Genomic DNA, 26,598 nt, shown 5'->3' with positions numbered 1-26,598 from the left:
GAAAAGAGATAAACAGACAAATAATTGATGAGGAAAGGATTGTACTATGTACCACATGCACACTCCATCACCAGCATCACCACCACCAGGCAGGGTAGCCTGGTAGTTTAGATCAAGGAGGCTGTAGTCACACAACCTCTGTTCAAATCCTAGACCCACCAGTTCCTAACTGTGTGGTAATCTCTTCAGGACACATGAATTATTTTAGTCTTGCCAACAATGGTTTTCTTTTCAAGCAAAAAGAATTTGAAGAAGTTTTAAAGGTTTCCTTTGACATATAATGTCATATATAAAATATTAGACCATGCAGTTGAACAAAATGATTAGAAATACCAGTTTTTTTAAAGATTTATTTATTTATTTATTTATTTATTTATTTATTTATTTATTTATTTATTGAGACACAGAGAGAATGAGAGGCAGAGACACAAGCAGAGGGAGAAGCAGGCTCCATCCAGAGAGCCCAACGTGGGACTCGATCCAGGGTCTCCAGGATCACACCCTGGGCTGCAGGCGGCGCTAAACCGCTGAGCCACCAGAGCTGCCCAAGAGTACCAGTTTAATAAGCTGTCGAACGCAGTTCTTTTCCCTTATTTCTGTATAATAATAGAGACCTCAGGAAAAACTAATTTAAAGAGCACATTGTAATATTAATTTATAATTACTTGAGAAAGATTAAAAATAGTTTGTCTTCCAGTAAATGAAACATTTTCTCTGAAATAGTGTTTATACCACTAATTTATTTTACAAACCATTCTTCACAAATCATAAAAGTTTCAGGTTCAGGCTAGTCCATATCTCAGTTATTTAAATTCTAAATCCACAGTGTTAAATTAATGAGATAGTAAAGTATCTTGAGGACTGACTGATATAAATTTAATATACTTCTCTTGCCTGCTGGTGGGGAGGACTATGCCTTGGGCCCTTAGCAGTCTGGGTTGAGCTGCATTTGTTTGAGGGGTAAATGGTGACGTATCAATTAGCCATCCACTGCAAAATGAAAAGGCTTCTCAAGCCCCTAGCCCTAATAGGGAAAAAAATTCTGCTTTATGACTGAATGCCACGAATTATTTTCATGTGAAATGAAAGAAAATAGAGGATCACTGCTGGAAGTTGCCCAACAATCCTTGTTTTTTTTTCTTAATTAATTAATTTTTTTATTGGAGTTCAATTTGCCAACGTATAGCATAACACCCAGCGCTCATCCTATCAAGTGCCCCCCTCAGTGCCCGTCACCCAGTCACCCCCACCCCCTGACCACCTCCCTTTCCACCACCCCTTGTTCATTTCCCAGAGTTAGGAATCTCTCATGTTCTGTCTCCCTCTCTGATATTTCCCACTCATTTTCTCTCCTCTCCCCTTTATTCCCTTTCACTGTTTTTTATATTCCCCAAATGAATGAGACCATATAATGTTTATCCTTCTCCGATTGACTTATTTCACTCAGCATAATACCCTCTAGTTCCATCCACGTCGAAGCAAATGGTGGGTATTTGTCGTTTCTAATGGCTGAGTAATATTCCATCGTATACATAGACCACATCTTCTTTATCCGTTCATCTTTTGATGGACCACAATAGCCAAACTGTGGAAGGAGCCTCGGTGTCCACCCAACAATCCTTGTTTGAACATAAGAAGGTAGAGAACATTAACTTTAACTTTCTTCCAGAAAGATGTTAAGTCAAGGAGCATTGTGGGGCACTTGGGTGGCTCAGTAGTTGAGCATCAGCCTTCAGCTCAGGGCATGATCCCAGGGTCCTGGGATCCCTGATGCAGGGAGCCTGCTTCTCCCTCTGCCTATGTCTCTGCCTCTCTCTCTCTCTCTCTCTCTCTCTCTCTGTCTCTCATGAGTAGATAAAATCTTTTTTTTTTTTTTTTTTTAAAGGAGCATTGTGAGTGGCTCTGCCCTGAGCTGGGATGACCTCATGCCTACCCACCTGCAGTACCCTTTCATGAAGTCAGGTCAATGTGCAGGCCATACCCAGGAAATAGTTCTCTTCTGGACTTCTGGACAGATGAGTCCATTTGGATTAAACCCAGGAGCTTGTCCTCATTCGTAAAATAGCCTACACTCAAATGAATGACAAAGCCTGGACAATGCCTGAAAATGCTTGTAATGAGGAGTAGAGAGGAAATGGAGAAAGGAGAAACAGAAGAGGTTAAGCAAAGAGGAAAGGAATGTGATATGTACTAAATGCACACACACATACACATACACACCCCAAACACCAGCAACAGCCCTGCAGTGTAGTGTTTAGGAGCAAAGACACTGGATCAGATGAGGTCTGCACAAGTCCTTGATCTGATAATTCTGAAGTTGTATGATCTCACAAATTATTTAACTTCTGTCTCCATTTCTTCACCATAAAAAATGTGAATGAAAACAGTATTACCTCAAAGGGTGGTTGTGAGGATTAAGTAATTCAGTATACTTTTTAGGACTTAGAACTCCACCTGTCACCCAGTAAACACTATGTGTTAGCTACTTCTGTTATTATTATTGCCTTTTTTTTTTTTTTTTTTTTTTTTTTACCTTGCTTGGATATCAGAGAATGTTAGTTTTCAGGGACTTTTTGATCAATCTATTTCATAGTTAAACAAAACATCCTAGGACCTGCAGAGATGCTGCTACTCTTTGGCATGTTAAATTCAGAGTCTGAATCTCCCAACTCCTGAATCTCTGCTTTTCTATAATATCACCAGTTCAGGACATTTCCTCTCATTCCCACAATATCCCAAACTCTGAAGGTTTGGGAACATTTGTCTTCTACTAAGATTAGTTACCCCTGTGAGGTTTTGTGTAGTGGGGAATCACTTAATCATACTTGAATATACAGCCCACTCCCTGAGAAAGGCAAAAGATTAGCTTATATGCCCATAATTTTTATCTGGAATAAATGACTCCTCAAAATGACCCACATCCTGACCTCCCAGAGGCCTGCTTTGAACACTATAAACTCTTTTTAAAATTCCTTTGTAGGGGGCACACTCTTGCTTGTATATTCCTTGGGGAACTGGTAAGGTCACCTTTTTTTAAGAAAGAATTTTTTTATTTTTTTTATTTTTTAAATTTTTTTTATTATTTATTTATGATAGAGAGAGAGAGAGAGGCAGAGACATAGGCAGAGGGAGAAGCAGGCTCCATGTACCGGGAGCCTGACGTGGGATTCGATCCCGGGTCTCCAGGATCGCGCCCTGGGCCAAAGGCAGGTGCCAAACCGCTGCACCACCCAGGGATCCCAAGAAAGAATTTTTTTAAAATTCCTACACCACTTCATTTAATGCTTAGATTGGATACATAGTAGGGAAAACAGATATACCAAATCACGACACTGAGGTTCACATTATATTTTTAAAATTTCTATTTAAATTGCCATTAGTTAACATACAGTGTACTATTAGTTTCAGGTGTACAATACAGTGGTTCAATCTTTTGATGTCACTGAAATGTGCTGAACAGCAAAACTTTCTCATTTAAGGAACTGTGCATAGAACTCAGTGATAGAAAAGAAATTCTTCCTTGTCCTCATGACAACAAACTTTAGTCACCTCTGCTATAGGTGAGACATTCTCAGGTGCTACAGGAAATCCAGCAGTACTAGAGGCAGTTGGGAAAGTGGAGTGCCCCAGTGGGAAGGAATCAAGTAACTCTTCTGTATAATGTTATTACCACTGGATTTTTTAACTTATGAAACCACATTTCCATGCTGTGCATAAGTTAAACTCACTTTTATTTTTAAAAATATTGAACAAAAAATAATCCCTTTCCTCTTCCTTAGATTAGGCACTCAATATGTTGGAATATAGACCTAGAGACTATCAAAGCAAAGTGTTGGGAACTTCCCAGAGAAAACACCAAGACGGTCAAAGGCTAGGCTAGCTGATCCCAGAAATACACTGATATTTCTTCTTTATGCTTATTAATAATTTTAAGGTGAAGGCTGCCTTTCTGACATCCATTTTAGCTCATGAGCCGGCAACGCTACTCAGGTGCTATGCCAAGACCAGCCAAACAATGACTGGCAAAGATTTCTCTAGGACATTCAACTTTGACCAGGTACCTTTTTCTTCTTGTAAACTTTCAAACTGATTATAAGAAACTTTGGGCATACATAACCAAGAAGCCTTTGGTCAAGAATCCAGAGTTACCTGGGAATGATATCAAAGGAAAAGAATAAGCAGGGTTTTCTCTTCCTTTTTTTTTTTTTTTAATCTTTCTTCACCTCCTTATTCTCTGGAGCCCTTCTCTATTCTCTCTTACATTTTAGATAGTCAATAAAATCCACACATTGGCAGTACCTCCATACAAACAATTCCTACCCCTCTCTGTAGCTACCATATGCTTAATTTCACAACTCCCTCCAACAGCTCTACTGAAGGGTAGCAAGAAGGGTGAACCAATGAATTAGTGAGATGGCTTCAGTTACAGGGATTGAGAGTGGAGGTTATGAGAAGCTGTCATCCATGGATAAAGGAGTTATAATTTAGTCTCCCAATAATGACTGGAAGATATCTTCAAATGGAGATTTCTAGAAGCAATTGTATTGAATGGGAGGGGAAGAGGGCCAAAGAGCTAGGATATTCCAGGGTCAGGCAACAGTTACAAACAGACAGAGGAGTCAAGATGCCTGGGTGATGAATTATGTCTTTAGGGGAGATAGGTGCTCCATAATCACATCATGCTACAGATTAGATACAGAAACAGTAGGGGAGGCTATTGACACATTCAAAAACACATCTCTGTCTTCAGAAAACCTAATTGTAAACCGCTCCTGCCCCATAGATGAAGCCCTTACACACAGAAAATAAAGTGAGTTTTTGAGTCTAGGATCCAGAGAAAGACCAGGGGAACAAAAGAAATGCAAAGTTCAATATAAAACAGGAGTGGAGAAAGTGAACTATCAGGTAAGTTGGTTAACAACTTTGTTAATGTGGCTCCCATAGCACAGTCTGGAAGAATGGCTTTCTGGGACTACAGTTGAGTGGGAAGAGTCATCCCCAAAAGTATGGTTGAATTTGAAGGTGCAGGAAATGTATACCAGGCAGTAGTGAAAGGGATTTCATGGACTTGAAAACGGTGAGGTGAAATGTACATCTACTCAAGGAGAATATACCAAGATGGAAATCACAATGCAAAGTACTGGTCAAAGGTTACTAGCCAAACACACATCCTATGTTTCTAGAGTTTTTGCAAGTGTTACTATAAATAATAATACTTTATGCCACTGTCCCTAGTCCAGGTTAGGATAGAGAGATCAGGGAAAGATCAAAGTTACTTGTTACTTGTTTATTTACTTTTAGTTATTTAAAGACACCCATTGATCTTTTCCAATATTCTTTTTTTTAAGATTTTATTTATTTATTCATGAAAGACAGAGAGAGAGGCAGAAACACAGGCAGAGGGAGAAGCAGGCCTTCCAAAAGGAGCCCGATGTGGGACTCAATCCCAGATCCCGGGATCATGCCCTGAGCCAAAGGCAGACGCTCAACTGCTGAGCCTCCCAGGCACCCCCATCTTTTCCAATATTCTTAAATAAGCTTGACCCTTGAGTCAGAATTTGAAGCAAGGTGAGGGCAAGAGTTTATTTAAAACAAATTCTATTTCCCTCTTTGCTTGTCCTCAAAAGGACAGCACCATGAACTCCAAATGCATCCTTCACAGGGAAGCTAAAAGAAACATGTAATCATTTCTCCCTGCTGTACCATGTGGGGGCTAGAACTCTGCTGTTCCTTCTTTGTCAGGGGATCCTAGCTCTTTCTCTCCCTATGTAGGTTGATGTTTCCATGGAAACATGCTCTTTAATGCTTCTGAAATTACTGTGCATTTATACCATTAACTCTTTGTTGACCAGGGCAGGTCACAAAGTGATTTCTTTTCAACCTCTGAAAAGTAATTCGATTTTCTACCTCTTTTTACTGCGAAGTGTTTTTAAAAGTAATAGACACCTGATGTCCCCTTTTCCCCCATCAGACTTCGCTCCTTAACCCTTGCAATCTTGGCTGTTGCCTCTATCATCTTACTGGAACTAGTCTTACAAGGTCATCAATAATCAAAGCAAGGTCAACAAAAATAAAATCAGTAGGCTTTGCTTCATCATCATTCTCCTTGACATTATACAGCTTTTAACTGATGACACTCCCAAATTTTCAGCAACTCTCCTTTCCCTTGTTTATTTGTTGTTTAAAACAGAATAATTTCTTGGCTCTCTTTATAGTTCTCAGGCTAATTCTCTCTCCTTTCCTGTCCATTTTCACTTGAAACCCCCTATTTTTCACCCCTACTCTTTCCCTCTAGGACTCATTGATAGCCATCATATCAGAAAATCACCTCTACACCAAGGCTTCCAAAATCTCCATCAGGGGTCCCATATCTTTCCTGACCTTCAGCCTGATATTCCTGATTGGACTATCCTACCTAAATGTTCTGATATCAGGTCAAACTTAACAGAGCCAAGTCCAAGCCATGTTCCTTTGTTTTTTGGCAATGAGACCACCACTCCTATAGTGTTAAAATTCTGGCACAGCTTTGAGTTCTCCCTCTCTGTTATAATTTCATTTTTACAACATGTATGAAGAATAGAATAATCTGGCTACTCTTATTAGCTGCATTCTCAGAACCAGTCAAATCAGTTAAAATGCCAGCTGTAGGGCAGCCCCGGTGGTGCAGCGGTTTAGCGCTGCCTTTGGCCCAGGGCGTGATCCTGGAGACTCTGGATTGAGTCCCACGTCGGGCTCCCTGCATGGAGCCTGCTTCTCCCTCTGTTTGTGTGTCTCTGCCTCTCTCTCTCTCTCTCTCTGTCTCTATGAATAAATAAATAAAATATTTTTTAAAAATGCCAGCTGTAGTTTAGCATTATGTACAAAATAAGCTGATTGATATTCTTTCCATTTTCAGTATTTTGTCTCCCTAAGGTAAATGAATTTCATGGCTGTCTAGCCTATAAGTGAAATTGCTTGGAGGTTGTATTTTTGTTTTGGTCATTCAATTAAAAAACAAAACCTCTAACAATGCTACTATTTTTTGAGCACATGCCAAGCTCTGTCCTGGATGCTCTACAGTATTTTAAATTCTCACAGCAACGCTATAAAATAATAGATCACATTATAATGGAGGTCCAAGGTTGGTGGCACTGGCAGTTGATCCCACTTAATTCTGATTCTAAAACTCCTATTCCTTCCACTGCCTCATACTAAAAATAATGTTGTCAAGAGAAACAATGGCCAGGAGAAAGAAAAACAAATTAGTCCTAAACTTCTAATGTGGTAAAACCAAAATCCAAACCCAGAGACTAATGGCTCCATAGCCTGGGCTCTTAATCACTTTTTATACCACCACCAAGCATCAGTTGCCTTTAATTCTCCCTCACGCCAGCCTCATGAGGGAAGTCCTACAGGAAGAAAGTGAAACACACTGTCTCTCTAGAGTCTTAAGAAAGACTGGAGGCACATTGCTGGTCAGGAGGTACATTCATAGAATAATAAGAGAACTCCAGACTCCAGGGACTGTCAGTCTCTCATATTTCACAAGCACTAAACCCAAATAGTGAAGAAATGGAATTATTTGCCTTATAGGAAAACAGGAGACAAACCACAAAGCAGTAAACTTGACTGGACTTATAGAGGAATTAATTCTCAGGTCACACTCTGGGAAGAAGTCAGTTATGAAGTTTAGGACTATATTCTTGGAGTTCTTGTTGGAGACAGACGACAAGAGCTAGAATATTTATTTCGCTTGGTTAAGACTGGAAAAAGTTTATCCTACTTTGGCACAGAATATCCAACATCTCTCTGGACTTAAAATAAAATATTAAAATACTTCTTTGAAACTATAATCACCTCTCAATTATCTTTAGTAAGTGAGGCAGAACCATACTTATAATCTGAATAATCAAATACATAGAGTATTCACAGTATTTAATTCACTTTGCTCCTTCTTTCCTTCTTTCCAGTATGCTTTTGTTTATCTTTTCCCTTATTTGAAGGTTTTTTTGGGGAAATTCAGTAAGGGTTTCTGTTCATTTCAGCCATTCTCAGGACATGAACTCTTCTAAGTGGATGAGTCCCAATTCTATGCCTATGGTCCTGACCTCTTTCACATCCCTCATTTCTATCTCTTGTTGGCCATTTCCACTTCAGTCCTCCTGTTACAAACTCTCAGTGCTAGAGATGGATTTGTTTTCTCTTTCCCCTCAAAATAGTTGACTCCATAATTTCCTTCTTTCACTGGCATTTTCCAAGCACTTGGAATGGTGCCTGACACACAGTAGGTACTCATTAAATATTAACGATTGATATATAAATATTTCTTTAGTCTTGAAACGTCCCAGATGTTCCTGACAGCTTCCTTTCCTTAGTTTCCCATGCCCAATTAGTACCTCCAAATATTCCTATATTTACAAAAAAAAAATTCTTGCATTTGCCCTTCCCTTTCTATCCCCACAATTTTCATCCTAACACAGGCCTTTAACATATCACACCCAATCCCCTCCTGAGCCCTCTGCCTTAATCAATCATCCATCCCCAAATACCACTTGAACTTAATCTTGGTAGACTTTTTGGTACCATGTCACTACCTACTCAAAACTCTCCAATGGCTTCCCATTACCCAGAGCAAAAATCCACTCTCAGTCAAGGCTCTCTACATCCTGGCCCCATCTATCTGTTTGGAGCTCTCTCATCCTCCATATGAATCCTTACTGAGGCCAAGCAGCATCTTCACTGTCCCCTGAACATTACATGCATTTTTCCTACTTTTTCTGTTTTTCTTCAATTGAGTAATCCAAATTTCAATCTTGCTTATGGGCTCAGGTCAAATTTTACCCCCTCTCTACACCTTCTAGACATTCAAGGCGCCTCTTTCCTCTTCCCTTCTCCACCTCTTTCTAGCTGCTAGTTTACATTTCAGTATTTCATTCATTACCTAACATGTATGTTCCTTTTTGTCACTTAACTTTTTAATGTGTCTGTGCCTTCTTTTTCATGATAGACAATACACTATTAGAAGGTTAGAATCAAATCTTGTCCTTTTATTATCCTTTGCAGAATCCAAATTAGTGCCTTGCTTGTGTTAAGTATTCAATAAGTATTTATTGATTTGTTTTGAACTTCCAGAAGACTAGTCTTAAAAATTTCTCCTGCTATGTTCTCACTTCCCAGCCCCCAACCTCCACCCCTTCTGTGTCATGCATACAACATACACACACCTAATACTGAGTACAAATTCATGTGGAAGAAAGTGACTCTCCAATTATCGATTTTAAAAAAAGTTCTAAAGAAGGTATACCTATAATCTTTATTTTCTGAGAACAGTAAGACAAAAAGCAGAGTTTATTTCATTCTTGTATGGGCCCTTTAAAAATTTTCCTCCTTTGAATGTTCTCCCCATTATACTGTCCATAAAAATATATATCTGCCCATGAGAATCACATCATCCGCCCAAATTTTATTCCATAAGAAAGAAAAAGAAATAAAAATGTTTTATTATTGTGGTTGCTATCAATGATTTAGTTTGAAAAATAAAACCTTTGGGGAAACCTGGAACATATGTAAAAAATAATATTTGCAAGTTCTCTACCAATGTAAATTCATTTTGTTAGTTTAGGGACAGAGAAAAAAAAATAAAAGTCAGGCACCTGGGTGGCTCAGTTGGTTAAGCAAATGACTCTTGATTTTGGCTTAGGTTATGATCTTAGGATTGTATGATCAAGCCCCACATTGGGCTCACACACTAGGCATGGAGCCTGCTTAAAATTCCTTCTCTCTCTCCTTCCACCCCACCCAAACCCAACTCATTTTGCTGTAACAATGAAATGAGAAGGTTTTTAAAAAAGAAACCAGAAAAACAAAAGGGGGATATGTTACTATTTTCTAGTATTTTTCAATTTTTGAGAAAAATTAAAACCTCTTCAGTGCAGGAAGGAGATTAAGTTCTTTCTCAATGTTCATATAACTACAAAATTCCTCCCTTACCTCTCTTCCCTCTCCCAACTAATCAATCCCATCACATAAGAGCAGAAGAGAGAATGCCTGGGTGGCTCAGTTGGTTTAGCTTCTGACTCTTGGTTTTGGCTCAGGTCATGATCTTAGGGTTGTGGGATCAAGCCCCATGTTGAGCTCTGTGCTCAGTGTGGAGTCTGCTGGAGATTATCTCCCTCTCCCCCTGCTCTCTCTCTCTCTGCAGTAAATAAAGAAAATCTTTTTAGAAAAGAGCAGAAAAGAAATATTTGAATATTCACACTAAGATCTTCTCTGTATTTGGCTCAACTCTTGAGCCAAAGGATGTCAGTATCTGCAGAGATGCCTATGGGTCAATGCAGATAATATACAAAGTGAATACTTCACATATGGGAAATTAAGAGCTGAGGATACTTCAGATTTTCTCCTGTGTAGATAACACCAGGACATGAAGCAGTAGTCCAGGTAGAAATCAGAAAGCTATTATTAATAAGTCTCTCTGAACCTCAGCAAAGATTTAATCCCTGTGAAAGCAGAGGGAAGTTAATTTGATTAACACTTGCTGAATTCCCTCATATTTGGGCATTCTAGCATAACCTAGAGGAATTTAGCATTTGAGTCAATTTCCTTCCATCTCTTCCAATCACTATCAGTTTGCTTTGATTATATAAAATTAAAACACATTCAATGTGATTGGGGGAGAGGAGCAAAACAGCTTGAATAAATGCAGTGTTCAATGTGTTCAATTGCAAAAGGGGTTAGGGGTGGGTGTACAAGACAGAAAGAATGTGAGGGCGCAAGCACACACTGGAAAGGAATGAAGAGATGGAGAGAAGATGAAGCAGTGTGCAGCATGCTAGATAACATTTCCATGGCAACCACATCACATCCACAGAGAACTGCCAAAATAAGTCAAGATCCAAGTAAGTAGGTGTTGGTGGAAAGAGGAGATTAGAACTCAGCAATGGACAAATACACTACAGGAGATGAATGATGTTTGTGAGTTTAACTCTTCTTCCCATTTCTTTTTCTAACCATACCCAAAGCTCCAGGTTAAATGAGAAGGCAACTGAAGTGTGGCTGCTGCCCAATCAAAATTTCATCCAGGAAGGTCTCAGGATGATAGGAAAGAGGCTTAAGAGCCTTCAATAAAGCCAAAAGTGAGGCAAATCATTTCCCTATAGCTATTAGCTTTGCTTTCACAACTTTTTATTTTCAGCCATTTGCACAGGAGGAACAGATTTGTTTTCATTTTTCAGGTGGCTTAAGGAAGGGAAACAAAAAAAAAAAAGGAAGGGAAACAACATTAATGAAAATATTATTGGACATGTAAAGATAGGTGCAAAAAGTTCCTATATCAGTGGTATATAGGCTACTTGCCCATTGGTGAAACAGACCCTTATAACATAAGGAGAAGCCAATTCAAAAATATAGTCAAGATGACCCTGTAGAAATTAGGTACTTAGAAAGATCTTTTTCCTGAGACATATACAATTACCCGGCAAATAATGTATAACCCTTCCTTTTGAACTTTAGAGCATCACATATAAGAACCATCAAGACTGCCAGAGATTTTGTGTTTTCCCACAGCATTCACAGAGAGCCCTAAGATAGCATGCTACATGGTGCTCCTCCACACAGGTTTATATACAGAGGCCAAGATCTCTGATGCTCACCTGGGGAGCCTGTTAAATACATGGATTTTAGGGGCAACTCCAGGGACAAGGATTCAATGTGTCTGAGATGGAACCCAAGAACATGCATTTTAAACTTCCCTGGTGGTTTTCTTGTGTAGACAAGTATAGAAACCATCCAATGAAGTAAATTTCCTTCCTCCCACTTCCCTGGGAACTCCTCTACTCTTTGCAAAGAGTAGAGAAGCAAGCCTCTCCTTACCCTCAGGAGTGGTAGATTCATCAAACCTAGCAGAGTTGCCCCTTATGCACTCCCCTGACCATAAAAATACCATTCTGGATTTAAAAATGAATCTGAGACCAGCACAGATCACCAACTACTGCTGTCTAAGAGAGCATGTTCTTGGAATCAGTCTTGTATAAATATTGGTGGGAGATGGGGAAGGGGTGAACTAGGGAGAAAGAGAACAGAGTTTACACCAAGGGCTTAGATAGTAAGCAAGAATAGTTAGGTCTTGAAGTAAAATAAATAGCTAAATGTTGAGTGAGAAATAAAATCATTCTTTACTCCCCTATCAATCCACAGAGGTACTTCCCTGCAATGGTTTCCCAACCTGAAAATGCTTGTGCTGCCTGCATCACATAACCTGCATCACATAACCCTCCCATAAAAATCACAAGAAATTTAAAAAATCCCTTGATATCACTTATCTCAACACTCAGTTCTTTTACTTCTTAATAACACCATCCTTCTGATTCAGATTTATACAACCCAACATTTGAGGAATCTCTTCTCAAACTAATGCCTACAAAAAAGTGAAATTTACTAAGTGAGGCATCTGACAAGAGCCATGTCAAGTTTATGCACCAAATGATCACCTAGTCTTAATACATGTCAGGCACTGTGAATACAGAGAAAAGTAAGAGACGTTAATCACATCTCCCAAGCACTTACTCTGTTACAGATATTTTGCATATGTTACCCATGTAATCCCACATCACAGATAAGGAAACTCAGGATCAGAAAGGTGACTCATTTTGTCAAAGTCACAGAGCTACTAAGTGACAGGAGAGAATTAAAATTGACATTTGTCTGATGCTCAAATTATATATTTTTAACCTACCACACTAGCTCTTTCCTACAGTTGGGAGTATAAACAGAAATTTATATATAAAAATTAATATTGCTGACCACATGTCCACTCTTCCCCTCTGTTTCAATCCCCAAACTAGTACCAAGCACACATGGATTTACCATGGGAAATAAAGAATGCCCTCTTCTAGGGTGCCTGGGTGGCTCAGTCAGCTAAGCACCAGACTCTTGGTTTGGGTTCAGGTCACAATCTCAGAGTTGTGAGAATCAAGCCCGGAGTCAAGCTCCACACTCAGTGGGGAGTCTCCTAGAGATAGTCTCTCTCCCTCTGCACCTGGCCCTACACATTCTCTGTCAAATAAATAAATAAATCTTAAAAAAAGAAAAAGAATGCCTTCTTCTGAGAAGAGATGAGAAATTTCTTTTGTTCCTTTGTCCAGAGCTGGAGAAAGTGAAAATAGCCTTTCCATGAGTGGAGTAAAGGATTATATATATATTTTTTACCTCTCTTTGCCTTTCATTTTTCCCCTTTGAGTAGGCTTGAGGCTTTGCATTCCTTCAATTTGAGAAGTGATGGACTCTGAAGAATAATGAAGATTTGATGGGATGTCAAAGACAAGGAACAAGGAGATTGGTGTTTCATGAAAAGCTGCAGTGAGATTCACAAGGGACACCCCACTCAATTCTCCAAAGAGAAAACAGACAAGAAGAAACATTTATCAAGGAAATAAAATCATCTGTATTTTGGAGTGTGTCCCAACAGTTACATATACACATAAATATTTATAAATATATACATATACACACATATATATTTCAAGATGGGAAACCATTGCATAAAATGTGCATCATCACCTCCACACACCTGTCCTTTTCCTCCACTATGCCTTTCCAAATACTGGCTGCCACTGTCCCCTCTCTCATGAACAAAGCATAGCAGTAAGTGACCCCACACGTACAGTATGCTAACTACAGTAACACCAGGAAGTGAGAGAGCACAGAGGAGTACACACAGAAGCTGTGTGGGGAAGGGCCTTATGGCTTCACAAGGGGGAGCTAGTTTAGCTGGGTTCACCTGGAAGAGAATAAGGAGTTCACCTGGAAGAGAAGAGAGGGATAGAGAGCCTAGAGTATGTAGCATGTGCCAAGGCAAATGTCTGCAGAAATGATGACAGTATGGCTTCAGGATAGGATGGAGGAAAGGGAACAAGTTCATTGTAGTCAGGAAAAGCAGTGGCAAGATTTAAGCCTAAAAAGAGAGACTGAGGTCATTTATGAAGGTCTTGAACATGATGCTATATCTGTATAAATAAGTATCCAAGAAAAGTTTTGAAACAAGGCAGATAAGTAGATCCAATTACATTTTCTAATTAATTTTTTTGTTAAGAAAAATAATGCTTGGCATGAAGACAAGTTAAGGGGCTCAGAGTCTAGATAAGAGAGACAATGTGAATTTGAAACATAGTAGTGGAAACAGTGATTGAATGCTAGAAGACAATCTAAGAGACTATTGTGAACCAAGCAGATGGATGTAGAATGTGAAATGTAATGGATTTAACTGCATCAATTGTTCCTTCTCATTACAGGGAGAAAAAAAGCACAGCTCTAAGCTCTGCAGGCCACTCTCAAGTTATGACACCTTGCATTTATGACCTTTCTCATTATAACTATCACCTCCTTAGGACTTCAAAGTCAGTGATGAACTGACTGGTTCTTATTCAAATTGGAAGAGGAGGGAGAAGGAAGGCTTGGAGAGTCAAGAAGGAAACAGAGCTTGAGGTATTTAATAAAGACCTAGAAGGGGGGCAGCACAAGCATTTTCAGGTTGGAAGACCATGCTGGCAGGAGTATGGAGAATGACCTGAGGGACCAGCACCCCCCAAGTAATCTTTGCTATGTCTGACAAAAGTTATTTAACTACCTTGGAGTCTGCCTTTCTTTAGATTTGAGAATTCTGCTGTCTTTCACTGTTTTGGAGGCCTTTTAACTATTTTCATTATTCTTGCTCAGGCCCTCTCACAATCACCAGCATCTCTTTTACCTGGTGAGAGATAAGATTGTAGGATGACCTCAGTAATTTTTCCAAAGTCTACAACCTGACCTCCTCTCAAATGTTAGCATGCAGAGATACCAAATGATAGCATGCAAACAATTTGAAAAAGTTGCCCTAGGTGATTCTAGAATCTGCCTCCACCACACAGTTTCACCCCCAAATGAAAACTTCTACTTTAATGTGTGCCTGACCTATGCAGAGTGAGAAGAAAGACTGCACACCAATTTGATACTTCAATGAACTCATATGGACTCAGGCTCCCTCTCATTACAGCATCATATTACAGGACCATGTTTAAGTCATGGCTCACTGCAAATCTGGCTGTTTTTGCAGTCCCCTTCCATTCTGTTTTTCTGCAAGTCAACTCTTCATTATCAGCACTAACTGGAAGACAGAGAGGGCATATGTAACCAGAATCAACAGATAACTCCAAACCTTATTGTAGGCAAAGGGTTCAAAATTCTCTCCCACTGAGTTTTTGCAGAGCTCCTATCATGAAGCAAAACTTAATAATGCTTTAGCTGTTCTCTTTGCTCCTCCACACCTGCTGGTGGATGTCCTAACAAGAAGCAAAATGACCAAATCCCAGCAGGAGGGGTAAGGGTGAAAAGCAAAAGACCTAGAAACTTCACAAAGTGGATAATAAGTGCCTGAGTGATGGGGCTCTTGGAAAATCAGGCCCTGGTTGATGAGGCTTATTTTTCCCCCTACATGCAATGAAGACGAATCATCGAGCAGGTTTGCTCCAAGATGTAAATTCTGAGTTGCCATGAATTACTCCCACAACTCAGGAGAGAAGGAAAGAATGGGAAGAGCCTCAATTTTCACTTTTTAAATGTGTAACCATAACCTTAAAATTCATCCAATTCAGGAAGCAGCTTGTCTCTGAATGTGATGAAAAAAAAGTCTATTGAGTCTATCAGGGCTTCTGACACACTCACAGATGGTGCAATTAACATGTAGCTCTGCCTATATTCTGATCTTACCTCTTTCCCCCTTGTCATCGTACTAGCTTTGAGCAATACCTGATGTCATCTCTCTTTTTGTTCTATCCCTTGTTTTCTCTTCTGCGGGTGCTGTAGTCACTTGGGGTAGGGAACTTCATTTCTTTTGGCAGTGCCATTCTGAGAGAAGGCACTAGAGTGGAAAGGCTGGAATGATGGCCCAGCCTCCATGCTCCTTATCCCCAAAGTTTTTTTGTGTTTAGGGAGGAAATACCCACCAATGAAGCATTGCCTTTTAAAGAGATCTGAAGCAAATATGGCTTATGTGAACATTAAGTATATGCAGTGAAAACATGGTCTATGAGATAGTTTTTTTCTGTACTTCCCTGTGCATTTAAAGAATTTCATATTTTACAAATGTTTCACTATATGGAACGTAGACAACAAGCCTTACCAATTCTATTGTTCCACAGTTAATTAAAGCAGAGAATGCTGATTCTAAGAAATGCATTTTGCTGTTATATGGTATTTACTCCTGTTGGAAAACTAATCTTCCATGCCCAATTCAACATGTGCCCCTGAAACATGCACCAAAATAACAGGTAAGGTTCACTCTTCCATCTCATACGTAGGATGATAAATAGACCACTCTCGGATAGGTAGCATTTCTAAGTGAGAGGCTGGAACCTTATTCATATGTAACCAAGTTGCAGAGAACAGGACAGTTTCTTCCAGCTTCAGCTTTTAGCCAGAGGTCACCTCTCCACCTCATTATCAGCCTTGTTCCAATGGTTTATGAGGCAATGAATGCATAATACACACTGCCAATGGAGGCACGTGCATGCTGCCCTGTACTGACACAGCCTGATGCAGGAGGACGTAATTTTACATTTAGGAATGTCTCTAGTTCCCAACAAATTCCTGCCTTGTGAAAACAATGAAACCCCCAAAAGGAGACTCCCTGTAGAAAAACAAAGCATCGGGAAAACAAATCCTTTTGTGGAGGCATGTAAATGTTAACTGAAGTTGTTTTGAGAGCACAATATCACTTTTGTATACAATAAAATGACATATGTGTGTCTGTAAAAACAAAATATATTTACAACATTTTGAAAGTCTGGAAGAAAACATCCAAAATATAACAGTATTAGCTCTATGTGTGATAAAAATTTTTGTATTCGTCTCATACTCATGTAAATTTTCGTGTGTGTGTGTGGTGTGTGTGTATAAGTCATATTTTATAAACCAAAAAAAGGATCTACCTTCGTCATTTGCACAGCATATTACAAAGCAAATGAAAATTATTACTGTAATACACAGAAACTTGGAGAAAAGTCCATCCATCACAATATTGTTTGAAAAGCATTATGAAAAACTGGATGTACGCTATGATGGTGATTGTATAAAAACAGGTATTCATGAGGTCAAAGGCTAGAATAAAATTAAAATACTTGTGTTACAGTGGTGGGAATAGAGGTGAATTTTCTTTTGCCTCCAATTTTCCTTTGCTTCCATCAATCTTTCAAACTATGCATCATCTTAAAAATATGCAATTGGGATCCCTGGGTGGCGCAGCGGTTTGGCACCTGCCTTTGGCCCAGGGCGCGATCCTGGAGACCCGGGATCGAATCCCACATCAGGCTCCCGGTGCATGGAGCCTGCTTCTCCCTCTGCCTATGTCTCTGCCTCTCTCTCTCTCTCTCTCTCTCTCTCTCTCTGTGTGACTATCATAAATAAATAAAAATTTAAAAAATATGCAATCACTGTCCACTGACAATTAAATGGATAAAGATGAGACACACACACACACACACACACAATGGAATATCACTCAACCATCAAAAAGAATGAAATCTTGCCATCTGCAACGATGTGGATGGAACTAGAGAGTATTATGCTAAGTGAAATAAGGCAGTCAGAGAAAGACAAATACCATATGATTTCATTCATATGTGGAATTAAAGAAACAAAACAGATGAATATACAAGAAGGGAAGGAAAAATGAGATAAGATGAAAATAGAGAGGGAGGCAAACCATAAGAGACTCTTAACTATAGGAAACAAACAGAAGGGAGGAGGGGAAGGGGATGGGGTAACTGGGTGATGGACATAAAGGAGGGCACATGATGTAATGAGCACTGGTTACTATATGCAACTGATGAATCACTAAATTCTATCCCTGAAACTAACAATACAGTATATATTTACTAAATTGAATTTAAATAAAGAATTTTTAAAATATGTAATCATTACCATAGCTTATTAAATTGGTTTATATTGGGTTAGGACCAAGTACTTCAAGATATAGAGATTAGTTGGCTCTGAGAGTCAACCAGTAAAATTCAACCTATCATGGTTGAAATGAGCTTGCATACAACATTACTAGGGCTGTGGAGTTACAAAGACCTGAGCTCATGTCCCACCTGTGATGGCACTTACTATGCAGACCTTGGGTAAGCTGGCCTCTTAGAGGCCCCCTCTCCCCAAATACCCATGGTGTGATGATGTTTATGGGAGGGTGGGCATGGGGGATACAGAGAAACACATCTACACTGCCTAGCCCTAATAGGTAATTTAGAAATGGTTGCTACTTGGGCTTCCTAAGTCAAAGACTAAGCAGAGCCTAGAGCTCTTACCAAAGTCATTCTAAGGGTATAAGAAAGAAATATGCAAAAGAATCAAACAAAAAAAGACATGAAACTTGTTTCACAGCAATCTCTGAAGAAAGATTGAATTGACAAAGGAAACTTGACTGTTTGAAACCTATAAAAGAGCCAATCCATATGAACTTGACAATGACTTTCCTAGCACTGTAAAGGATTGCATCTGGAAAGACATAAAAATGTTTTTTTCTTGTCCAAATACATTTGGAAGGTGAGACTGTAATTGAGATAGGTACATCATAACTTTAGTGACACCTGCCCCTCAGACCATATAATTTGTTTCTTCCCCTTTATCTAGACCAGGGAATCTGGTCTACCAGGAATCTACTTAAAACTAGGCAGTGACAACTCCAGCATGTCAATAGAAAAGGAGTTCTTTGAAGAGCAACAATATGCAATCTGTGAGTGGGGAGGATGGGATGGGAGATGATGGCACACTGGGACTTTTAAAACATCATCTGCATAATAAATGTAGAACTAGTATATTTATTTGCCAGAGTTTAGAAGGGGGAATTGATAGGAATTTTAAGGAAGCCAAGTTAGCTCTTGGCCTATGTAATTTAGCTAGCTGTGGAACTTTCCTACAAGGAAGAGAATATAATGAGCAATCAACCAGTAGAAAATCTTTCTAATATATATTTTTAGTGAATATTGGAAGTCCATTAAAAATGGCCACAAATTCTTTAGCACTTCCTCTTTCAAGAAGTAGTCTACTTCTCCTCTCTTCCCCAAATTGGCTTGGACCTGTTTTGACCAAGACAATACAAAAGTAACATTGTTCTAGGTGTAACTAGCCACCCATGCCTTCTGGAAGCCCAAGTAGCCAAACAGACAGGCCTATGTGGAGGAGAACTGAGTCCCATCTAGTAGCCATCCCCCATTAGCTAACTATATGATTGTGCCATCTTGAAATTAGATCCTTCAGCTCTGGTCATCCTAACTGATGCCCCTTGGAGCTAAAATAAGCTCTCCCTGCTGAATCCTTCCAAAACTGTCAAACCATTAGCCATATGATTGTTGTTATTTTTAAACTAGTGATTTTGAAAGTGATTGGTTATGGAATAATTAATAATGGAAATTATTACAAACTGGCATCTGGTTATTACCTCAGTCTGTTATGAGGTTGGGTAAGATGGTTTATTGCCCTGATACTGACCAAATTAGAGAATAAAATCAAGATTGGGAGACTAGAAATCCAGCCAATATAAAGAAGTAAAAACTTCTGTTTAGCTTCTGCTCAGTACCCGACTAGCCTCCCTCTGCAATACCTTTTAATTCATTATTCAGTTAACTAATATTCACTTAATTATCAAACTATTATGTGTTAAGCTCTAGGAATTCAGAGGCAAACAAAACAGACACAGTCCCTTTTTCTAGTAGACATCAAAGTTCATCTCACCAACTGCAACAGCAGAATCTGTTCTAAAGTGAATTTACTACCACTGCATAATCCAGGCCAGATCACAGTGGAGGGTCTGTCCTGCTGGTGAAGGCTGGCCTATACCACGAGAAGCCCAGAATGGCTCAGCTGAAATCTGCATGTTGAACTGCTATTACCAGTTCCTGTGGCTTCTCCTCCAGACCAGCACTCAAAGATCTAGGGGAGAACTATATTCATCCTCAAACACAACCTCAGTTCATGGTTCTCTGGACAAAACACAAATGTTTAAAAAAAAATGTTTCAAAGTAAAGCAGAGGTTTAGATTTGCTCTGAGAAGAATCCTTTAAAACCTCTTGAAAAATCCATATGCAAGTCCTCTACCAAGGAAGGGTAGCATCTTTAGCTATACAAATCAATACTGGTCAATTCACACTCCAAGAAGGTTGTTTTTTTTTTTTTTTAATTTGAATAATCTCAGCAATAACAGAACCTTAGCAATTTGCCAACTAATAATCACTTTAAGATTTGTATAATGAATGTTTTATGACTCATGGACACATACCTCTCAGTTCTTCCATTATCATTCCCAGGAACTGTTTTCCATGGAGCCTTAGACAAACCCTCCTCAGCTTCTACCATCATTCCCACAGTAACAGAATCATAATTGTTAAAAATGTCTAATTTGATTAGCTAAAAAATATGCTTGCCAGGATCTTTCCCTTGAAGAGGAAATCTCAAGTATTCACTTTTTAGTTGATAACTTTATGTCAATCAAAACCGCTTAGATCCAAGGAGCACTTCATCGCATGATAACACAGCCAGAGCACGCACATGGCATCTGTGTGCTCAGAGATCTATTGGTTTCCTGATCTGCTCTCAGACTCCTGATTTTAGCAGATCAGGGATAAATGAAAACATATAGAGTGAAAATTGTCATAAGAGGCTAGGAACTAAACCAAGAAGCACAGCTATTAAATGGGCATTAGAATTTGAACACAGGAATAGATCCCATTAATCTGCCCTCCATGGGGGTCCGCACACTGATAACACAAGTCTATCTATCCCTGGGAGGCACTTCTGGTTATAAACCAGGGATTCAGCTCACTTCCAAAGCCCCATAGGAGGAGCTCAAAGAGAATTAACAGATCACTTCCCCTGAGCTCAAGAACACAGGAGAGCACAAACCAGCACAGCTGGAAGTACAGTTTTGGATTCCCATTTCCTTCCTTTCTATTCTCTCAGGCCCTGACTTCCCAGGTCCTTCTTTTTCCTTAGTTTGATGCCCCATGTTGTTTCAAGCTGTCCAAAGTTTCCAGATCTAGAGCTCTCTCGGGAATCTTTTGCAAGGTGCTCCACACTCACCGTCTGTTCCTCTCTTCCCTTCCCACCATGTGTTCAACTCCCATTCCTTAGAGCTAAGGAGGAAAGCAAACTACACATTACCAATTCATACCACGGGGAAGGCATATTACTTACAAATGTGTAGCAAGGTCCCCGCACAAATGCGGGAGGATCATCACACGAACATGGTCAATTGGTGTTTTCATCATGATGGTTTTCCAGCACATGGCAGTGGAGTGATCTGAGGAATGATACCTTTTTCCAACTTGCACAGATGTGACTTGTGGGCTAAACTGTTCAGCAAATCCCTGACAAATGCTTGCCTTCTTAGGGGTACAGATGTATTCAAACAAATTTCTAATTGGGAAAAAGCTTTAGGAAGAGATTTTGTGCAGTGGGTGGGCTTTTTAGTGATTCCACTGGTATCAAGTGAGCTGGAGGAGGAGAAAAGGAAAGGCTACTGGGCCTTATTTGGCTGTCACAGGGGACCCCTTCCTGTGTGCCTACTCTTCACATTTGTGTTGCTATCCTAAAATCTTGCTGTTGTCTCACAACCTTATATTATTTATTTTTACATATGATGTGTTCACAGTAATAGATCAGAAAATGCAGTTAAGAGAAATAATGTCACCTTCCAGAGGTAACCCCAATATATGTTAGCGATTTTCTCATACATTTTCCAAGAATATGTAAATGAAATAGAAATATGTATCACATTATACACAACTGCTCTAACCTTGTGTTTTCACTTAATACTTTCATCTTTTCCACACACACACACGTAAGAATATGTAATATTTTTTAAAATTAATTTTTCTTTGAATGACTAACCAAAATTTGATCCCTTCATAATGGAAACTTAAAATGTTCAATTTATAAAAACTAGATAATCACCCTCCTCTGCATACCTTTATGCAGTTAACTTTTTCTTCATTTTAAGTAATGTTGATCACAACCTAAATCAATTTACTCCCAGCTGGCTCTTCCCACCCAATGAACACACACACGTATATAAAAGGGTGAAAATGCACCGTTAATTGTGTACATACCTCTACATAGCCACTCCTATTCACAATCACATTCAGATTCCAACTTAAACTCACATGGAAACCCACCCACGTCACAGATTCAGGCATTTACTTGCCTCTGTCATCTAAAATGAGGTAGAGACTGTGGTGGGACTAGGGGTGAGCAAGGATGAAGAGAGGGTGGAGAGGAGTTCTGAAGGTGTGGGAGAAATGAAGGCAGGCAGGAATTTCTCAGAGACATGAAACAAGGGTTCACGCAGGTGGCATCTCCAGTTATGTAATGAGAAGAAGGCATTGTGGGTCTCAGCTAGGAAAGGTGTGATGCGGACACTGAGAGAACAACTGTGAGGTCTCTGCTCCAAGGGCACAATGGAGTGAGGAAGACCTCACCAGATAGGCATGTTACAGCCATGCAGGGCCATGGCCAAGGCCAAAGGAAAATGTCTCCCAAGGAGTCTCAGAGGAAAACAGAGCCACAGGTGAGAAAAATAGGAAGAATGGAGAAGGGCACGGGGTGATGAAGAGAGGAAGGATGTCATCCCTGTGAAACACACTGCTCAACTGGCCAATCCCTACACATGCAGTTACCCAGCCTCTCTTGATGACTCAAATCAAATTCTGACACAACTTACCTTATTCTGCATTCATATGTGTTTAGAAATATGCCAAAATAACACCTGCTGCATCACAGTCCTTCTTGGTCACCACATCATTCCTTGGTGCCATCCCAAACAGAGAAGCATCCACATATCCACCTAATCTGGAGTCCCCCTCTCCCTAAATCCTATTGGCATTGTCTCCAAGTAAATTCCTTACCTAACACTCAGACCCCACCCCTAATTCCATCTATTCCTATGAGATTTCTTCTCCCTATTCATTTCCATGTCTCTTTCTGTCAAATGGAGATAAAGTAGCATATGCATCATAGCACTGCTATGAGAGTTCAATGAATATATGTAGAATTTCACCTGGGATGTTGTAAAAGCTCAACGAATTTAACTATTATAACAATTATTTCCTTGTTTATAAATAAAATGCATGTCACTGATACTTGCCATTCCTCATCTTCTACTTAGCACCAAATTTTGAGGAGCCAGTTTCCTCTTATCTGACAAATCAGTGCCAAATGACTGATTTCAATGGAACATTCCCACAACTGATACTTCTTAGATTGTCCTTCTCCAACGTCCAAGTGTCATCACACCAACATACTTTGATTGGACCATCCTACTCATTCTTTTCCTTTTCCTCTGATGGTACTATGCCATCTCTACCCATATTTGCATATTCACAGTACTTCACACAGTGCTTTATACATAGGAAGTATACAATGAATGTTGAATTTTATACCCTTGCTCTCCAACATTGGCTTATCCCCATTACCCACTATAACTTCTCCATAAATCACAAAGCCATTTCATGAGCAAATATATATCATACACTCTTACAGTTATTTGTAGCAATCACTACATCTATTATTTCAGATTCTTTGGACAAGGTACTCTTTTTTTAAAGATTTTATTTATTTATTCATGAGACACACACACACACAGAGACAGAAGCAGAGACACAGGCAGAGAGAGAAGCAGGCTCCATGCAGATATGGGACTCAATCGATTGTGGGACTCCAGGATCACACCCTGGGCTGAATGCAGGTGCTCAACCACTGAGCCACCCAGGTGTCCCAAGGTACTCTAAAATACATTAGGGGAAACACTCCCAAATTGCTAAGACAAAAAGGGAGTGGACAACATAAGACATAGTGTCTTTTCTCCTCTGGGTCTATAATTTACAAGTAATTTCATGAAAATTCTCATGAAAAGCATATAACTATGTTCACAGGGATTCAAAAGAAGCATAGGTATACCACAATGAGATTAAGTCTGTTAAAACCATAAAAAATTTTAAAAATGGATGTGTTACCAACATCCCTACCTAAAACTTAGTCCTAGCATCAGTTATTTTTACTTCCACTAAAAATGGCCCATGAATGTTTTCACATTGAAAGTCACCAATGAGATCTCCCAAATAGTTATTTTGTATTCAGTCCAAATTTCTGTTCATTATAGGAATTATTTTCAAATAATGTAAAGAAACTCAATAGTTCAGAGAACTTCAATAAAGATAGCTAAAGAAATGGAAATAACCCTTATGATGAATAATATAAGAAGCTGGAGTTGCTTAATTTAGAGAGGAGAGGTAGAAAGGTGATGAGATTTTTGTCTTCAAGTTCATGAAGAGTTGTTAGTAGCACTGTAGTAATCATTTGCTATCCATGCCCAGAGTGGATAAAACAGGAGAAAATAAATTAAGTTACATTAGGAAAGACTTCAATTAGACATAAGGAAGTACCTTCCAGCTGATTAATTACTAGAATGAACTACCTGAGGGAGGCTGTCAGACTCTATCTCTAGATTGCTCCAAAGAGATAATGAAAAAACCCTCCATCTTGGCAGGCTTTGGAAATCACCTACCTATAGGCATAATGACCTCTGGAGGTCCTCTCCACTTATTTGATTTGATGACTCTCAGAGTGTTTACTGATCACAGAAATATACTGGAACTGGCAAAACGCTGAGGATCAATAAGGCTGAGGAAAAGTGGGGATTAGCAGTAGAATTAAGTACTGAATAGACATCCAAGTGCCATCCTCCAAAGCAATCATATTCTAGCACTGTCAAGATCAAAAGAAAAATGCATAAACCCATACTTTCCCAGTGGGAGACTAAATGATTAGAAACAAAATAAAGTTTCTTCAAATGACCCAAGCAGAACTCAATCAGTAGAGAAAATAAAAAAGCCAAAGTAGACTCATTACTTAACCATATTTTCCAGTACACCAACATGCCACCTACAGATATAAAGTCTCAGCTTTATATGGACAGCAGTATTTCCCCCAAGTCTCACATGTTTTCTCCTCTAGCCTGAGCTTTTATAATCCATCCCTCCTTCCTCCAGCCGTATCTGATTAAAATCCTAACCACTTTTAAAATCTCAACTCAGATGCTACCTTCTCTATAAAGATATTTACCAAATTCCCCATGCTGGAGTACATATCATCATTTACCATATCACTGCATTTGTACTTCTGTCACTGAACCCATCAGATCCCTCGTTTCCTCAGCTCTGCAAGCTACAGAAGCAGACAATTGGCAGTTGACTATAGTAGAAGAAGTGTTGGCCTGCCTTATCCTAGGCCCAGATAGCTCCCATGGCTGTCTTCCCTCCCTTTGATACAGGCTCCCTGGACATGGTTTCCTTTCCTCTCCACTTAGGAACCTGCACCACAATCATTAGCCTTTGTTAAACCTCTTTTTGAGCCTGGCCATGGAATGGAAACCAATCTCTCCAACCCTTTACTTCTTGCTGCCTATAAAGGCAGTATATAAATCCCTTTTCTGTTCAAAAGTATTTTCTTAATCACAATGGCCATGCAGCTAAGTGGGAATTAATTTTTAAAACACAGATTATAATAAAAATGAAAATGTCCCTATGGTTTTGGTTTGGCTCCTTAGCAGGTTTCCCTCCTGAGATGGTAAATGGAAGTCTCATTTTGCTTTCATTCCTGAAGAAACTACCAATATCAATCTGGTCACCTCTCACCCTATTAACAACAGCCTTGTAGTCTTTTTACATCCTAAAGAGATTTACTCAAAGGAAAACAGTAGATTTACCCTAGCATCAGGTGACAACTTGGAAAATCTCCATACCGGATAATAGCCAGTTAAGCAGGCCTCCTCACACTCTGTGAAGAACATATTTTAAATAATGGTCTGTGACTCTGGAGAAACTTCTGACCCCCTTTCCATATTCAATCCCTACATCTTCTCCCTGAATTCAACAGTTATGACACCAAAGAGCTGCAGCTACTCTGAGATATCCACTGGAAATATATTTATATAGTTTCCAAGGCATTAATATCACCTCCCCACAGTTCTTAGAATGTTGCAGCTATCTAAAGAAAAGTTAGTGTTTTATCAGTGGACAATTAAGGCATGGGCTTTTTGGGGTCACTTTTTATTTTCTTTTTTTTTTTAATTTTTATTTATTTATGGTAGTCACAGAGAGAGAGAGAGAGAGGCAGAGACATAGGCAGAGGGAGAAGCAGGCTCCATGCACCGGGAGCCTGATGTGGGATTCGATCCCGGGTCTCCAGGATCGTGCCCTGGGCCAAAGGCAGGGACCAAACCGCTGCGCCACCCAGGGATCCCTGGGGTCACTTTTTAATAATTTATTCAGTCTCAGGGGTTTCCTTATTCTGACATTATGTCTTTCTACATTTTGTTGCAAACTGATGGTGATATTTGTTTATTTGTTTGTTTATTTAAATTCAATTAATTAACATATAATGCATTATGAATTTCAGAGGTAGAGTTCAGTGATTCATCAGTCTTATATAATACCCAGGGCCCACTGTATCACATATCTTCCTTAGTGTCCTTCACCCAGGTACCCTCTCCCCTCCAGCAACTCTCAGTTTGTTTCCTATGATTAAGAGTCACCTATT

At 39.4% G+C, this 26,598-nt stretch overlaps 1 protein-coding gene across 11 annotated transcripts in view; it reads right to left on the bottom strand.

Moving 5' to 3' along the window:
* GRIN2B (glutamate ionotropic receptor NMDA type subunit 2B) overlaps positions 1-26,598 on the bottom strand; it is a 505,856-nt gene that overhangs the window by 131,827 nt on the left and 347,431 nt on the right. The window lies entirely within an intron of this gene.

Source organism: Canis lupus, chromosome 27 (genome assembly GCF_003254725.2).
Source record: "Canis lupus dingo isolate Sandy chromosome 27, ASM325472v2, whole genome shotgun sequence".
NCBI lineage: Eukaryota > Metazoa > Chordata > Mammalia > Carnivora > Canidae > Canis > Canis lupus.
This window is presented reverse-complemented; position numbering and strand designations above follow the sequence as displayed.